Source organism: Astatotilapia calliptera, chromosome 14 (assembly GCF_900246225.1).
Source record: "Astatotilapia calliptera chromosome 14, fAstCal1.2, whole genome shotgun sequence".
NCBI lineage: Eukaryota > Metazoa > Chordata > Actinopteri > Cichliformes > Cichlidae > Astatotilapia > Astatotilapia calliptera.
Window position 1 is genome coordinate 17941317 of NC_039315.1, and position 14571 is coordinate 17955887.

A 14571-nucleotide genomic window follows, 5' to 3' on the forward strand; every position below is an offset into this window, starting at 1 on the left:
AGATATTTCAATATTTATCTAAAACAAAAGTTTACTCTAAATTGATGTTGTACAGTAAAAACGTTTTATGTTTTCTCCCTAAAGTGTAAATATCTGGTTACAAATGTGAATATCCTGCTGTGTACTGAAATCCCTCTTGTTTTGCATAGAAATATACTGAACAACATACAAAGCATAATATATAAAATAACATTTACCTGAGTTTTTTCTTTGAAAGAACCCTCTAATGTCCATTCTTATATTTCAGTACATAACTGAAACCGATTTAGTCGGGGAGGGTAAGAACTGAAAATATGAAATAAACACATGTAAGCTAAGACTCTCTAAAAAAATAGCATTTGTTCGGCTTTTCATTTCGCCATTTGTTGATTCACTTGAAGAGCAAGTAACGTAATATTGGTCAAGTGATCAGTTTGATATCAATCTTTCGTGATACACCGTCATATTTACATTATTTGTACGGTACGAATGATTTGCTTTGGTACCTGGTCAAACTTAAGCTCTCCTTAGTATGGCTAGCTCCCTTTCTCCAACAGCGCACACAGGCAGCAGCTGCCCTGCCCTCTCGCTCAGTCGCTTAGTGCCTGAGCTCGGATCATACCAATATCAGGGGGGATTCACGCACAGTCGTAAATTCCCACAGTGTGCACTATGTGCTTCAAATATTGTGTGTACTTTTTGTTTTATACAGTTGTCAGCCAGGCATCTAACTATGAAAAAATTACACTCCAAAAGACCCCGGGCTTCTGACAAAACAACCCGGGCTTAAGCCCAGTAAGCCACCCCCACGCTCCGCCCCTGGGTTAGGGTGGGGGTTAGGAATATATATACATACAAATATACAAAAACTGATACAAACACCTGAGGACCCAGCCTTCATGGTCTAAGTGGGCCTCCAAAAGCCAGGTAGGCCGGAAGTGAGTGACTCAGGCATGGCTGGCTGCCGGCGGAGCTCACGGGCGCGTCACTGCAACTCCCCCTGGCTTCTGCTCTGCGGCTGCTGAGTGAGCCCTCATCTGGGATTAGGGATGGGTATCGAAAACCGGTTCGTGTTGAGAACTGGTTCCCACTGTTTCAATTCCTTGGAATTGTTTGCCATTTTTGCAAACGATTCCCTTATCGATTCCAGTCGCCCCGAATGACGTCATCACGTTGCGGAGCGTCATTTACCTGGCAGGAAACACGGCGCGTAAGCGGCTCAAATGCTCAAAAGTTTGGTTATACTTTACGAGAACGGATGACAACAGGGCAACTTGCAATACTTGCAAAGCAGATATTTAATTTAAGGGAGGAAACACTACGAATATGCAAAAGCATTTGCTCACAAAACACGCGATGACCTTAAATGTATGTCGTGTTTTTAATTCCGCTCCGGACTCGTGAATCTCAACCCAGCAGCAGCGGTAACGTTTGCACGTCCTCTCCCGTTAATGCGGCAGGTAAATAATCAACTAACAGTGCATATTATGTTAGCGCGATCTGCCTTATTACAAAACCTGCCATTACTGTGCATTTAGGTGACCATGATGAGAGACAGACAGAGTCTGGCTCAGATGCTGGCAGCTCTCGCTGCAGTCTACCGTTAGCGTCTCCTTTCAGGCCAGGATAGACAAATGTCACCGAGCAGTGACTAAGTTTGTGGTAAAAGCCTTGCACCCATTTGCCACAGCAGATGCCCCCGATTTTCGGTAAGTGAATGTGTTTAATTGTAGGCAGGGACATTACTGGATATTCTTGTGTAATTGCTACAGAATAATTTATGTTATACTTTGTTATTGCTACAGAAGAATATTTATTTTATTATTTTACATTTACAATTTTTTTTCCTGGGGCCCCTTTGACACCCCATTGAAGAGCCGTAGGCTGTGGATCTCTTAAGATCTCACTGTTGGGCTTGTAAGGCCATGTTACTCCTAAATTTCTATCTTGTTCAAAGAGAAGATATAAAACAAAGTTCTAAGCTAATCGACCTTAGTGTTCTCCTTTTTTAAAGAGAATCGATAAGAGAATCGAATCGTTAAACAGAATCGAAAATGGAATCGGAATCGTGAAAATCTTATCAATACCCATCCCTATCTGGGACTCTCCTCAGCTCTTTCTGGGACAGTGGCGCGGCTGCCCCTCTGTTGGTCTTCCTTGGTCTCTTGTGTTCTGGGGGCCTCTGGATGTCTGGAGTTTTGATCTCCTCCATACCTGCTTCATGCCCTGGAGGACGGGGCTGTGGCCCCCCCACACCCTCTAGCAGATCATTACATGAAGGAACCTTTAAAAAAACAAAACAAGCGCGTCCATGCTCACAGGTGTACACACGGGTGATCACACCCACAAACTACACCCTTTTTGGCTCCTACCTCAAAGCACACTGTGTTCTGTTGATCTTATGTGCTGCACAATAATGTTTAATATTTAGTATTTACTGTCATATTCCCATATATGATTGTGATGTTGTTTATTCTATTACTCTTGTTCTCTTCTGCTTGTTTTCTTTTTTCTTTCTCAGCAGGTGATCCAGGTGATTGATATATGCATTTTTTTTTCTCTGCCCGTTCTGTTGGTTTTTGTCTTTTGCCCTTCTCCCCCGTCCCTCTTCTCAGCTGTTTCTCTTTCCCTCTTTCTTTCCCCCAGTCAAGTCTGTCCCGTATTCAGTAAGTGAAAATAAAATAAACAATAAAAGGTGAATCAAATGGACCATTACGGCAAGGCTGGGATGATCAATTTGGTAAAGTAAATCCGTTGGGCATCTTTCTTTGCCTTTAGACAACAATTCTGATGGCAAAAGAGCCAAACGGGACAGGCCAAAAAAAAAAAAAAAAAAAATTACGTCACAAGCTCTCTCGGTGGAGTGAAACTCTCCCGTCTGCTCCTTGCTATCTAAATATAACAGGACACTGGCGTAAATTCTCGACCTTCTTCTGTTTAATCGGCTTTCTGTTTGATGTTTATTCAGCTGTGTGAAAACCCCGGAGGAACCCTCCCGAGGGATTAATAAAGTTTTATTTAATCTAATAACTTTAATCTCAGCCAAACCAATTTACTCAGGAACAAATAAAACACTGAAAAAAGTCAAACATTAACAATTTTAGGTTATCTAAGTGACTTATATATCATGTTTAACATGAGGACAAACAGACTGAGGAGATGGACTGGGGGGGCTGGGGAGAACACACATGGATGCACATGACAAACGGGGGGACCTGAAATGAAACACAAGGAGGGGAACATAGGGACTGACAAGGGAGACGAGACATGGGTGGAGATAAAGACATGACTGAAGACACAGACACAGACTCTCATAGGGGTTAAGTGGCAGGAAGGCTGATGGGGTAGCTTATTTGTGTAATCAGGTCTCTCCCGTTTTAGTGACACTGGGAGCTGGTGATGGGACAGGGGAGTCAGCTGGAAAGTTGGACAGAATGTTGGTGCCAAACCGAAAACACTGTACACTGTAAAATCTAATTAGTTCACAGAACTCAAAAAAACTATGCAAACTCATTGCCTCAAAAAATTGAGTAAAGTTTACTTAAGACTAAGTTAGGGCAACTTATTCATTTTCATTTTGAGTACACTGTACAACCTCATTAGTTCCCAGAACTCAAAAAAATCTATGCAAACTCGTTGCCTCAAAAAAACGAAGTAAAGCTTACTTAAGATGATTGTTAGGACAACTTATTCATTGCAAGTCTGCAGTATTAAGAATAACTTGATGTTTCTGACTGTACAATACTAATTGTTTACCCACTGATAAACATTTCAAGTTCAACTAAATTAAAAAGAACAATTGGTGGTAACCTGAATATGAATCATGATTAATAAATAATTAACAACACTTTTTGAAATGATGTTAAAATCAGCACAACTTTTATTTTCAAATGCAAAAAAAGTATAACAGCCAACATACTGGACACTGTTCTGCTGAACAACAAACAATTATACTGCCATCATTGTTATAATCTTACAATGAAACAAAGTCTCAGATTTAATGATTCTGAAACTAATTTTAGGCTTACCACAACTTTTTTTGTACTTACATTACTTATATAATCAAAATAAAATGTATTTATTGTTCAGTCACAACTGCAGTCTCTAGATTAAATAACACATTTGTTTTGCATTCAAATAGGAGCTTGGTATGTTGTAATATTTTAAGGATGGCTTGCTTCCAGTCCTGGTAGTAGTACTGCCTATGACTGTCATGGACTTAGGTGATCCAAATGTAAGTGCAGAAGAAAATCTTTGAACCTGAACCTGCTGGTGACCATCTTCACTGACCACACCATCTGTGATGGAGGACTCATCTCTCCTGGTGTCCTGCAAGCAAACAATCATATTTTTAGAAAACCAACATATTTGCTTTCTTAAAACATTTTTTTCTGCATTTACTATAGAACAGACCCAAATTTAGACAATCTCAGGCTCCCTCCCTGCTGGAGAGGTGACATTCAATGTCCCACTTGTCAGTCTGGATAGCCCTGACTTCCACCCAACATACAATAATGTCATTAATGCATCATTTTAAAAAGGCCAATAACTTTCATTCTGATGATGCGCAAAATGATTTGGGCACAAAACAAATTTAACTGTTCAAAAACTTGCAGACTTCACTATATACAGTGCAGACAGTGTGGACCCTCTAAACTAAGTTTGTGTCATGATGTGCAGTGTGGCAGGCAGGAATTGGACCCAAAATGCAGGACTCAGAGGAAAAAACGTGAACTCAAAAACTCTGCTTTAATGCAGGCTTGGAAGGAATAAAAAACAATAACAAACTAAACTGGGAAATCCAAGAATATAACTCACGAGAGAAAACACAGCACGAGAGGGGAACCAACGTTAACGACGCGACAACAAGAACTAACTGACAGGGACTAAAATACACTGGCAGGCACATTAGGAAACGAGGAACAGGTGGGCACACAGTTGGGACTCATGGACATAACGAGACACAGACCTACAAAGTAAAACAGGAAACACAAACTATTTTACAACACAAACGGGGACCCGAACGGAGCACAGAGGGAAGACACAGGTAGGGATAATAAACACGATGACCAAACCCAAAGAACTAATACAAAATCAGAATAAACTTGGGTGACAGAGCGCCTTTTCGTTAAGTAAAGCAGAACTTGGAGCCCCATCTTCGGTTAAAGCCAAAGTCTCGTTGCAAAAATTACAACCTCTGTAACTACCCCCACAAATACGGCACCTGTGGTGTAATATATCCCCCAATGCTTTCAGTTTGTGTCTTGTACAGATCCCATGTGGTCGTTGAAGTGGCGCTTGTAGCGTTAAGTCCAAGTGCTAACTTCAGTTTCACACAAATTGTTACGTGCTTAAATTACACAAAATGTCAGAAATCTGCACCGTCGTGAACAAAAATCCAAACCTAACTTTTCATGATTTGTTAGGCTGACCCTCTGAGGTCCAAAATATAACTGGACATTTTTGACTCCTGTTGATTTTACATTTGTATTTCACCCTCAGATTGTTTCATTTTTATTTTCTTCCTGCCTTGTTTGGTATCATTCTTTTCAGCTCAACCTCATGTGTCTGAATTTAGTTGGTTTTTTCACTGACTTACTGTATTAACACAACTGATCTGAAATCACACAAAAAAAACCCATAAAATCCTAGTAGTTAGGTTTTTTTTACTGTCAAAACCACAGACATGTTGAGTAAATTATTTTTATAACTTGAAATGCAAATATAAATTGTACATTTTTAAAAGTTGTGCACACATTTTATAAACATATACAACTATTTATCTGAAAATGCAACCAATACATCTGGCATTTTTAAAATTTGGTACAACCATTTAAAAATACTACTATAACTAAAATGAAAGAACAATCAGGTGTCACAATAAGATGCCCCACAAACTACTTGTGCCAGTAAAAAAAATGTCCACCACAAGAGGACAACAGGTGTAGCACTGCTCCTGTTTTCACCTGGTGACAGTGTTTACATTGCAATGTGCCTTTGTGACAGTCATTAGTGGCCTCACTGACACACAAAGCAAAACTATGACTACACAACACACTAACTATACACTCCACGCTAAACATCACAAATCTCCCACATCTCAAAACCGGCTATCGATCTCTGTCTCTCTCTCGCTGTCTTGCTTTCCCCTCTTCCTAAACAACCAAATCCCAGATGCTGACTTTTTTTAAAAAATTGGTCGACATGGTGCATTTTTCCATCGAGAGGAAAGAGGTCTCTTTTTTTCTTTCTTTACTGTTTTTGCACTCTCATTAGAAGATGCTTAATTTAAAAATAAAAAAAAAAAACAAGAAAGAAGAAAAAATGATATGATTTAGTTTAGTTGAAATCAGGCACCTTCTGTTTAAATGTGTTCTTGTGAATTGATTGTGTATTGCATACATTTGATTTGACTTTCTGCGAGACAACAGTCGTCCGCTGGCCAAAAAAAGTTTTCCAAATACCTCCACGTGATCAAGCCTGGATTTAGAAAACAATAGCAAAAAAATCTGCACCTCCTGCTTCACATGCAATTTGTATTTGTGTGTTCAGAGGCGGCGGCGAGAGGGGAGACCTCGGCTCATCCACGGAACAACTGAGGGAAAAGTGTGGACTTTATACCAGTTTTTAAATTGTGTTGATCGGCCACGTAAAACCAGAGTTATGATAAAAATATCTGCAATGTTTCTTTGTTTTTTACTGAATACTGTCGTTGTTTATATTTACTGTGGGAAGAAACGGTAAAAACAGGAGTGACGGCGGTGTTTTTGAGATGTGAGAGATTTGCGACGTTTATGTATGATCAACTGCATATACCTGCTTAGGAGAAATGCAGAAATTATTCAAGTTATTTTCAGCAAAGTCATTCAAAAGTTGTGCTCACAGATCCAGCGAGCTAAGCAGAGGGTGCATTACCATCAAGAGATACACGCAGTGAGTAAAGAGGGAGAAACACTACTGGTAAGCAGCCCATGCAGCAAACACCAGCCAATCCTGATGTATCCTGAAAAACACAGAGACATGACAAACTGAGACTCACACAGTACTTGATACACTTAAGGCCAGCTCACAATTTCTACACATTTTTCAAGTGTGGTCATTCTGCTTCAGCAGCTTCCCAACACACCAAAATGCTCCAGCAGGCAACAAGCTGCTTTATGTTCACAGCACCAGTTAAGTGACTCGTTATACAAACACACAGCAGTGTAACACAACTGAGTGTTTCTCACCAACAATATTCGGCCAGTAAAGCAGAACTTGGAGCCCCATCTTCGGTTAAAGCCAAAGTCTCGTTGCAAAAATTACAACCTCTGTAACTACCCCCACAAATACGGCACCTGTGGTGTAATATATCCCCCAATGCTTTCAGTTTGTGTCTTGTACAGATCCCATGTGGTCGTTGAAGTGGCGCTTGTAGCGTTAAGTCCAAGGGTTTACTGTGATGGATTTAAAGTGTGTGTGACTGGTGCGCAGTGGCTGTGGTGCTCACGGTCAGAGTTCAGTCACAAAGAGGGTAACAGAGATGAATTTAAAGTTAAGGTGATGGTGCTTAGATTCATTCACAGACTGAAACCTTCACACCAACTTTATCCTGTGTCTCTTAGTTTTAGACTAGTTGTTTAGTCTATTTTGATGTTTTAAACCATATCACAGGGTTTTTACTTCACCATTTACGGGGTTTTAACAAGCAAACAAAAGACAGATCGTGATGTTTGAAAATGTTTTGGAAATATTCTTTAAAGATTAGATGTAAAATACGCAGAGGATAAATTCAATTGGTTTATTAGTTTATTACATAAGTTGAAAAAAAGTTAAACAAGTAAATAAAGAAACAACATAAAAGAAAAGTAAACAAAACAAATCGGTAAATAAAGGAAAATGGTAATAAGAAGGGAAAAAAAAAGAAAAGAGAAAACCCCAACAATCCCCTCTGAGCAAGCACTAGGCGACAGTGGGGAAGAAAAACTGCCTTTAAACGGGCAGAAACTTCCGGCAGAACCAGGCTCACGAGGGGCAGTCAACTGCCGGGACTGGTTGGGGTGAAAAAAGATGAAGGAGAGAGGGAAGAAGTGTTAGGAGAGAAGGGGAGAGGAGAGGTGAAAATTAAGATGGAACAGAGGTGGAGGGAGACGAGGTGACGTCAGCAGTAGAAAAAATAGAAAGAGTAGAAAAAGCAGGAGTGTCCCTCCTCCAGAAGAAGCGGAAACGTTTTTTCTTCTTTTCCATGAGCTTTTCCACGACCACTTTTTTCTCTAGGATGAGGGTTCTCAACTGATCGGTTGTTTCTTCAACTTCCTTCTCAAGTTTCTGGCATCTTTGCTCCATTTCTTTTAATAGATTGCACTTGTCTGTATTTTGCTGTTGTTTTTCCTTGTGCATCTTTTCTAACTGCTCATTTCTTCTCTCCAAGTCCTGGAGAATACGTTTTTTTTCTTTTTCCTGTTGCTCTTTCTCTTGAAGAAGCTCTTTTTTTTTGCACTCTGTTTCATCCAGCCTGACTTTCAGCACTTCGTATTTTTTCTTTATGCCTTTGAGTTGGTCCTGCATTTGTGTGACCCCTTCCTTTTTCTGTCCGAGGATTTGTGCAGTTTGTTCCATAGCTTCATCAAGCGTTCCTTGGAGCGCCTGATTCTTTTGCTCCATGTTTTGGAGATCCCTTTGCATCTGCCCAATAGTAGCATTCGCGCATTGAAGCTGGGCAGACGTTTCTTTTAATTCAGCACTCTTTGTCTTGTTTTCCTTCATCAGGAACAAAATCTTCTGTCGTGCTTCACCAAACTTTCCTTCCCAGGCCTCACTAATAATTTTTGTGTAAGGCTGGCGTTGCTGTTGTTTTTCCAGCTCTTGATTTCGTGCTTCCAATTGTCTGCACTTCTCCTCCAGTTGAAGCTTCTCTTCTTCAATTTGTTTAATTTTTGCATGTAGGTCGGAGTTTTCCTGTAATGTCCTTTGGACTGATGAGGCACCAATGGATCGTGTCATATCAGGCTTCCCTCTTGAAGTGAGTGGCTGGCCAGACCTCGAAGGAGAGGCAGCAAGATTGTTTATTCTTTGTTGGCATTTTCGTGGATACATTTTTAATCCTGTGCACAGTGACTCTGAAGAGGTTTACAAATACTTTCAAATATAGCTCTGGTCGAACGTTTGAAGGCTGCGAACAAACTGACTAAAACTTGCTGCTCCTGACCCCTATTTATAGAAAAACTTCAAAGGATCAAAGGCATGTGCTTGTGACATCATCACATGTCCTTGTGACATCATCACTCTTCATGAATCAGATTGTCACATGACATTTTAGAATGGGGATGTTTTTTTTTAAACCGTTTTCAAATTTAACCCTCTGTGGTCCAGGGTATAATTGGCCGTTCTTGACTATTTTTGATTTTACCTCTATATTTCACCTTTAAAATATGTTTTTCTTGCCTTATTTGGCACCATTATTTTCAGCACAACCTCAAATATCTGAAATTTGAGTTATTGTTTTCATTTTGGTATACTATATTAGCACAGTTGATCTAAATTAATAACACAATAAATTGTGTGTGCATCTCCTGTTTTGTCATGGTTGTATGTCCCGGTTCGTGACAGGCTGCATGAGCTCATCTGGTGGGAGTGTAGTACTGTAGTATTTCAGGCATAAAAACGTGGTTTTCACAGACCTTGTCACAGGGTCTGAGTTGGAAGATTTTGGTAAAGCTTTGTCCCTGAGGTAGTTGAAAAACCCCAGTTGGGTAAAGCGTTTGGGGGTTTTTGTTAACAGACATGCTTATCTATTTAGTTGGTGTTATTTTTTTCAGCTAAATTTTTTAGTGCAATTAGCACTTTCAGCATCAATCCATAGCAATGTGTTGTATTTTTCACATTGTCTGTGTGTAAAATACATATGTAAGCATAGATTACACAAAGGATCCTGCACGCCAAGCTGGATACAAATAGAAATCCCTGGAAACAATTCTTTCTGCGCTTAAGAGCAGCTTCCTATTGCAACGCTGGAGGATTTGTCACCATTACTGGATACGCTGCAGAAGCACAGCAAAGCAGTGACTGTGTGGAGTCGAAAACTATTACACCAACTACACTACACAGTCACCCACATTACCCCAATCACTGGCGTGTTTACACAACAGAGACGCTGAGTCTTTGTTACGGGCGCCAGCCACTGTGGCCTCGTTGTGTGGACACAGAGAGACCTTGCTGTGACTCGCGTCTTCCCTGCTGTGGATTTCTGGAAACCGCGCTTAAAGAAAGCACAAGACTTCTTTCGTAAAATGTGCCTTCCTGAACTTGTTGGGAAATACTTCTCGAAACAACGTGCTGCTCTAAATAGCCTGTAATGTTTCATGTTGTGGTTAAAGATTGATGACAGCTGTGTGGTGCGATGTAAATAGTTTGCATTTCATTTTTATGTGATTGCTGTGTACATGTGAATAGATCTATAATAAAGAAAAACAAACAAATATACTATTCTTTTTTGTTTTATTAAAACAACTTCACACAAAGTACAACTATTTACAATGTACCGACCCGGAAGTGCTTTCGCCCGGAGCTGCCGCACCCGCGGTCAATCCACCAGCTGCTGCCAATCAACTACCATCTTCAGCAGGGCTACTTAATGGTGTGGCTGAGCGACAGACAGCGCTGGAGTATTGCACTAAGCCTGGGATTGACGGAGGATTCACGGACACTAAGGAAGCACTTGGAGGAGAGACGGGCACTCACTACCACGCACGGGCTTACACGGAAGGAGGGACGCACTATCACCATTGTTGCACATTTGAACTGTTGTCACCTTGCTGCACTGTAAATAAATGCACTGTCATTATTTCTGAGCTCCGCGCCTGAGTCCACTCTTTAAGTTGATCAAACCACGAATAAAGATAATTCAAATGGTCCTGTCCCACATTCAGTGATTTCAGTTCAGTTCAGTTTTATTTATAAAATTTCAAATCACAACAGCAGTCGCCTCAAAGCGCTTTGTGCTCTAAGGTAACGATCTTACGTCAATAAGATGGCACAGTTGCAACGAAAAACTCCCTTTTAACTGGAAGAAAACTCCCGCAGAACGGGGGTCCTTCATGGGCCTCTGTCCCGCTGTACATCTCTGTCTATCTTGTGTGTGTGTGTGAGATTTGGTTTTCGGTCAGAAGCAGGACTCGGCCTGAGTTTCTTCTTAGATTGTTCAAAGAGCGCTGTCATGACAGAGCTGCCGAGGACCTGGTTGAAGTCACACCCAGATCTGTTTTGAGGAGTTTTAAATAAAATTCGGAAGTGACAGGAGCTCTAAACCTGGAGGTCATAGGCTATTTATTCTCAGGTACGGGAAGCAAAACGTGGCAGATTTTTCTATTAATTGTTTTGATTCTGGGGGGTTAGGGCAGAGGCGGAGCCAGACATTTGAAACACCCGGGGTGGTATGGGGGGGGGGGTAGAAATGACTGAAAGATTAATAGGCTCTGTTTTGAGTTTTGTTCAAAAAAGAATGACTTCAAATAGGGAAAGATATATATCACATGTGCAGGACACCTTAAACTAGTTTTTTAATTAAGCAGCAAGGCAGAACAAGGTCAGGGCTGTATCAAGACACGAGGACTAAACCCCAATTCAACCAGACCCAGAACTGATCCAGAATTAAAACAGGACTACAACAGTTCAAAATCAGCACTACTTGGGATTTAACCAAGACAGAACCACAATCAGAACTAGATGATAGTAGCACTAAAAATCATCATATACCTGCACTACACTTATTTTTTTAATTCTACCAAAGTACACTATTTAGATTGAGAAAAGTTTATAGAATTATTTAGCCTTGTTGTGCAAACAAGCCTGCACAACTTAATAAATATAGAATTTGAAAAATAACAAACCTAAAAAGAAACACTAGGTACTAGATACATAAGTACCTATGATACGGTGATACTTTTGGTAAACGACCATTTGACTAACATGTTTGTCTCACCTGCTCTTGTTCATCTCTGTTCTGTCCTCATTCTCCTCTCTCTCCCTCTCTGTTCCTCTCTCTCCCTCTTTGTGCTGACAATCATCAAATATACAGTTGAAACCAGACATTTATGTACTCTTCAGATCAAAACACTTTTTTAATTGTAACATCAAATCAGACTAAATGTTTATTTTTTTAGATTGATAAATATAAAAAACATATTTGTTAACTTTAAGAGTAAAGAGAGAAACTATCTGTATTTCTTAATTGCAAATGGCACCAAATTGTATTCAAAACTGAGCCACACTTATGGAGCTCCACAGTTCTTTTCCTGGTGTTTTTGTTGACATCTCTTAATTTTCCCATTTCAAAGAAACAGGCTCTGTGTTTTGCCTTATATGCATCCACAGCTGTGCCACCACTTTACTCACATGGACTCTACTAACCTATCAGAAGCTTCTTCAGCTCAGAATGGAATCGTCTGCAGTTTTCTTATTAATTAACAATAAACTTAGTGTATATGTACTCCTAAATTGGATGAAAGTGATAAAAATAGACAGCTCTGTCTCTCTTTATTCTGACATTTAACTAATTCAAAAGATATTTCAATATTTATCTAAAACAAAAGTTTACTCTAAATTGATGTTGTACAGTAAAAACGTTTTATGTTTTCTCCCTAAAGTGTAAATATCTGGTTACAAATGTGAATATCCTGCTGTGTACTGAAATCCCTCTTGTTTTGCATAGAAATATACTGAACAACATACAAAGCATAATATATAAAATAACATTTACCTGAGTTTTTTCTTTGAAAGAACCCTCTAATGTCCATTCTTATATTTCAGTACATAACTGAAACCGAATTAGTCGGGGAGGGTAAGAACTGAAAATATGAAATAAACACATGTAAGCTAAGACTCTCTAAAAAAATAGCATTTGTTCGGCTTTTCATTTCGCCATTTGTTGATTCACTTGAAGAGCAAGTAACGTAATATTGGTCAAGTGATCAGTTTGATATCAATCTTTCGTGATACACCGTCATATTTACATTATTTGTACGGTACGAATGATTTGCTTTGGTAACTGGTCAAACTTAAGCTCTCCTTAGTATGGCTAGCTCCCTTTCTCCAACAGCGCACTCACGGGCAGCAGCTGCCCTGCCCTCTCGCTCAGTCGCTTAGTGCCTGAGCTCGGATCATACCAATATCAGGGGGGATTCACGCACAGTCGTAAATTCCCACAGTGTGCACTATGTGCTTCAAATATTGTGTGTACTTTTTGTTTTATACAGTTGTCAGCCAGGCATCTAACTATGAAAAAATTACACTCCAAAAGACCCCGGGCTTCTGACAAAACAACCCGGGCTTAAGCCCAGTAAGCCACCCCCACGCTCCGCCCCTGGGTTAGGGTGGGGGTTAGGAATATATATACATACAAATATACAAAAACTGATACAAACACCTGAGGACCCAGCCTTCATGGTCTAAGTGGGCCTCCAAAAGCCAGGTAGGCCGGAAGTGAGTGACCGAGCCCCAGGCCTCTCGGCCTGGGGCTCGGTCACTCAGGCACGGCTGGCTGCCGGCGGAGCTCACGGGCGCGTCACTGCAACTCCCCCTGGCTTCTGCTCCGCGGCTGCTGAGAGAGCCCTCATCTGGGATTAGGGATGGGTATCGAAAACCGGTTCTTGTTGAGAACCGGTTCCCACTGTTTCAATTCCTTGGAATTGTTTGCCATTTTTGCAAACGATTCCCTTATCGATTCCAGTCGCCCCGAATGACATCATCACGTTGCGGAGCGTCATTTACCTTGCAGGAAACACGGCGCGTAAGCGGCTCAAACGCTCAAAAGTTTGGTTATACTTTACGAGAACGGATGACAACAGGGCAACTTGCAATACTTGCAAAGTAGATATTTAATTTAAGGGAGGAAACACTACGAATATGCAAAAGCATTGTTACTCCCCGGCCTAGGCAACCGGGGTGCAACGCAGAAAAATAAAAATAAGGCAAAACACACGAGAAAAAAAACTAAAGCTCTCCACCAAAATCCCAAAACAAAGGTGTCTCAAACGAAAATATTTAACAAACCCATTCACAACTATTTACAACAGACTATTTATTTACAACAAACACACCAAACTATTTACAACTCGGGGGAGATCGCGACCAAGACATACTGACACACAAGGCTTAAATACATAGAAGGAGCAATCAGGGAATGGACCACAGGAGGGAAACACAGCTGGGGCAAATTAGAACTGACGAGACAGGGAAAACGTAAACTGAACACACTAAAATAACACAGACTTTCAAAGTAAAGCAGGAAATACATAACAGTCACGCAAAAACAAAACACTGACAACACCGAAACGTAACATTTCCCCCCACCCAAAAATCAAACATGTAACCCCAAGTGAAATGTTTGATCAAAAGCGGATGAAGGCTGGTGGAGGCTGGAGCGGTCCCACGGACCCTCCAGCAGACGACGAAGGCTGGGGCGGTCCCACGGACCCTCCAGCGAAGGCGGATGAAGGCTGGAGCGGTCCCACGGACCCTCCAGCGAAGGCAGACGAGCAGCCCACCAGCTGCACACACGGACACGCAGCCCACCAGCTGCACACACGGACACGCAGCCCACCAGCTGCACACACG